The following is a 4329-nucleotide window of genomic DNA, read 5'->3' on the forward strand; positions in this document are numbered from 1 at the left end:
AAAAAAAAAATAAAGGTATTTAAGCAGTGTGTGTCCAATTTCTAAATCAAAACATTCCATTAGGAAAAATCAGTCTCATGTAGCCCTGTAGCTACAGAGCAGGCCAGAATCTTGTGTGGGCCATGTCTTAAGTGTGTTATGCCACACATAGATGAACACATATCTTCCACAGTATTGGGATTCATAGAATTGAATAAATTCACAGGTTTAGTGATTTCAGTGACGGCAATTTGTCATAAATCCACCTACTTGGGTTTGGACCCATGGGAATTCAGGTTTTTTATTCCATTCTTAGTACACTGAGCTTAGCATACAGTATGTTTGTATTCATGGACTACAAAATGTAGAGAACCTAAAGCTGCTACAGAAGAGGCCAGGAGAACATACTGATGATACACCAGTCCCCAGAGTAACTGCTGAGAATGGAAGCTACAGAGCCCTGCTGTGAGAGGAGAGGCTGAACCAAGTCTGGAGCAGGAATCAGCAGGTGCGGTCTAATCAGGTGGATGGCAGGCAGGTGTGAGCCAAGTTGAGTCTTAGCCCTTGATGTACATCAGCTTTCAGATCAGTATGGGTGTAGCTCAAGTGAGGGATGACACCCTTTCTCCATCTGGGGTAGCCTATACATTCTTGCCTTGGTTTCTCTCATAGATTTAGTGTGTGCGAGGGTTTTGCCTGCATTGTGTCTGTATACCATATAGTCTCTAGTGTCCACAGACACTAGAAAAGGGTTTTAGACTCCCCTCAAATGAGTTATGGGTGGTTGTGAAAGGCCATGTAGGTGATGACAGTCAAACTTGGGTCCTCTACAAGAACAAGTGCTTTTAACTGCTGAGCAGTCTTTCCAAATCCCTCATAGGATTCTCATATGCCGGTGTACCACTACCATTTGAATTCTCCCCAGTGAACTTACAGGCTGGCTCCTGTTTTATTCCCAGGAATACCTACCTCCTTAACCTGTGCTGGAGAGGTGGTGCTGTTTTGGGGTCCACTTAAAGGTTTCAGTCGTCCTCCCTCACAAAAGAGTCAAAAGCCTCTTGTAAAATTGTTTTCTAGGGCTATGCCCAGCCTCAAAATTGCTCTTTTATACAGTGAAATAAGTTGGAGTAATGTCAACAATCTTTACAGACTGAGGAGCCCCAACAATGTTCAGCCAACCACTCTCTTCATTTTGTTAGAAATGAAGTTTTTTAGAAATCTGGAAGGATTTTCTTGGCATACTAGTATTAAGATGGGAAGAGATGAGCCATTGTGTGTTGGTTTTAGGACGGCTGATAAACTGAGTATTGCCTTCGGGCTGCTCACGGCAAGTTAAGGGAATCTCGTAGCCCTAAAGCGTGAGTGCTTGGGCTGCTGGGAGGCGCACCATGGTGTGCTGAAGCTGGGTGTAGGCAGCAGGCTCTGGGCCTCAATTTTCACACTTCATCTCAGTCTATAACTCACAGGACACTCCATTAGGCTGTCTCAAATGTTGAAGAGATTTAAATTTTAAACTGGAATGCCAAGGAACTACATCAATGGTTAGTCTGAGCCACCAAACAAGATACCCTCCTATAAAGTTACAGAAAATACCTCCTGGGTTTCTGGGTGCCAGGGTCTGCACAGAGAAGGACAACCAAAGCTGGGTCCAAGTCGGTGCTGTTCATGTGTCTTAGTAACATTTGCCAGTCACCCATTGCAGAAGCAGTTTTTAGAAAATCAGTAACTGGTGAAAAGGTTTCAGATAATTGGGTCATTGACAGGAGCACCGTTTCTGACTAGAATGTGGGTCGGCCCCCAGACCCAAGAGCCGTCAGCTGCCTGAGAGAGCATGGCATTAGCACAGCCTCTAAGGCAAGACAGATTAGAGAAGACTTTGTCACATTCTGTTATATACTGTGTATGGATGAAAGCAATCTGAGGGATTTGAATAGAAAAAGTAAGTTAAAAACTGCAAAGCTAAAGTTGAGCTACTTGGAGGCTGTAATCCACAGAAACAACTCACTACTGAAGTTCCCTGTTAAGGCAATGACTCTGACTTTGAGGTGCTGTACCAGCAATGCCTTAGGTGCTGCAAGGCCTTCCTGGAGAAGACTCACTAGCTGGTCCTACCCACCAGCCACCATTGAGCAACTCACCACTGCTATGCCCAAGGGTGGCGGCAGTCCTTAGCCCATGCCCCACCTCTCTTTTCAGCGGTACTTGCTGTATATCTTTAAAATAATTGCAGGTAGAAATTTGGTATCTGTTCAGAAGGGTAAAAACACTTAAGACAATTTGAAATGTGGCTAAGCATTCTCAGACTAAACATCTGAGCTTACTGTAATTACAAAACTGTGGAAGCAAATTTGGAACAAGTGCAATAAAGTAAGGATAACCTACAAGGTCCAGGTCAGCCTCAGAGCCCAGCAAGCTGCGGCAGTCTGGTCTAACTGGAGTGTGCCCATGGCCAGCAGCTAGTGGTGCTGTCTGCTTACCTGACACCTCTCTATTCTAGGTTCTTACTGTGACAATATCTCCATCCATAGCAGTCTTCCATTTAACATTGGAAGAGTGTAAACTCAGACACACTGAGGGTGTTCAGATATTTGAAAGAGGAAAAGCTGAGTATGATGATGGGCCCGTGACTCCAGCAAGCTGTTCTGGGCTATACAGCAATAGATTGATGAATTAACATTTTTAGTTTTACTTGGTTTCTGTCTAGTTTTTTGTTGTTGTTGTCTTGGGTTTTTTTTTTTTTTTTTTTTAATCATTGTTTCTATTTGAGCCACTTTGCTTCTTTTTTTTTTAAAAAAAAAAGGTAAGTGTGCTTATATAGTAGTGTGTTTGTGAGCGTTCTCTCATTAACATTTAAAAGTGTTACAGGCAAGCACGGGTAATTTTAGAGCATTTTCAGAAAAGTGACTCAAATGCAAATGGGTATTTGTTAGAAAAGAATGGGAACTAAACTGGGAAGTTACCGAATAGAAAAGAAGAATATTTCCCTAAGCTTGCTGTGTGCAGTGCGCTGTGCTAGATGCAGAGGTGGTACAGAATGCAGCAGCCCTCTGTGCCTGAAGGGGAAGGCCAACAGCAGCCCGGCAGCTAGCAAAATCCTCTGACGGTGCAAGTTGCTTTGCTTTTGCAGGTTCTCTCTAGTGTCTCAGGCTGGTCTCAAAACTCCCAGGCTCAAGTGGTCATTGGTCATCTCTCTTTAACCTCCCGAGCCGATAGGACTATAGATGTGTGCCCCACTGTGCCAGCAGAGTGGAAATCTCAGTGTGGGGGGTGGAAGGGACAGGGGTCAGGGCTTCACTGTGGTGTAAACAAACTGGCCTCAACCTACAATTCTGCTGCCTCAGCCTTAAGCTAGGATGTGCTCCACAGCATCTTTCTTTCTTTCTTTAAATGTTATTATTTATGAGTACACTGTAGCTGCTGTCAGACACACCAGAAGAGGGCATCAGATCCCATCATGTGGTTGCTGGGATTTGAACTCAGGACCTCTGGAAGAGCAGTCAGTGCTCTTAACCGCTGTGCCATCTCTCCTGCCCCCACAGCATCTTTCTAATATCTCTGTTTTTTTAAAGCTCCATCGTGCCGTTTAATCTCGCATGTTGCCTAGAAAGGCTTGTAGCACCAAGAGCACAAATACTTTTCCAGCGTGTCTCCTAGAGACCATTTCACCTACTGCTCTGTTTGGACACTAGCCTCTTTCCCGCTTCAGCAGTTGTGAGGTAGATTCCCCTTCATCCAGGAAGAGAGACCTGTGGTTTGTTGCCTTTGCCAATAACAAAAATGTTGGAAAGCCAAGTGGCAAAGCGGTTCATTCACACAAGCCACATCAAAAGAGCCAATGTCTCTCTCTATTGGTGACCACACCAATTCTTCCAAGTTAGCACCTCCAGTCGCCACACACAGGTTCCTGGTATCACACTTGATGAAGTCAGTTATTTTGCCAGCCTCCAAAGCCGTCCAAATGACGTCATTCACCTTAATGAGGGGATCAAGCTGGCAAATAGTACAAGCACCAGATGTGGGGTTCCTTTTGCACCCACAAATATCTCACTTTGCACAGCTTGAACTTGCCTCCTCAGGTGTAACACAATGGACAGCAAAGTGACCCTTGGTGACACAGATCAGACGGAGGTTCTCTGCAGACATCCAGGAACGCAGCAGGGTAGGTTGTGTTGGTCCTGACTTTCCCGCAGTCCCACAGCTTGTGAGCATCACTGGATGGACGAGGAGCAAACACAGTTTATCCAGCATTCATGTTCTGGAGTTCCTACACATGTCAGATGTCCCTTGGGATGATTTATGAACCATCACACCATTTTTTCCTTTCTGGGGTCTCAACTTGTTTTATTTCTC

The 4329-nt window shown here is 44.7% G+C and overlaps 1 pseudogene across 1 annotated transcript; it reads left to right on the forward strand.

Annotated features, from left to right (window-relative positions):
- Window positions 1–1498: 1498 nt before the first annotated feature.
- LOC308426345 (low molecular weight phosphotyrosine protein phosphatase-like) lies at window positions 1499–2081 on the forward strand (annotated as a pseudogene). Its single transcript has 2 exons — window positions 1499–1520; window positions 1595–2081. The product of its transcript is annotated as a low molecular weight phosphotyrosine protein phosphatase-like (transcript).
- Window positions 2082–4329: the final 2248 nt, after the last annotated feature.

Source organism: Micromys minutus (genome assembly GCF_963924665.1).
Source record: "Micromys minutus genome assembly, chromosome: 10".
In the NCBI taxonomy this organism is placed as follows: Eukaryota; Metazoa; Chordata; class Mammalia; order Rodentia; family Muridae; genus Micromys; species Micromys minutus.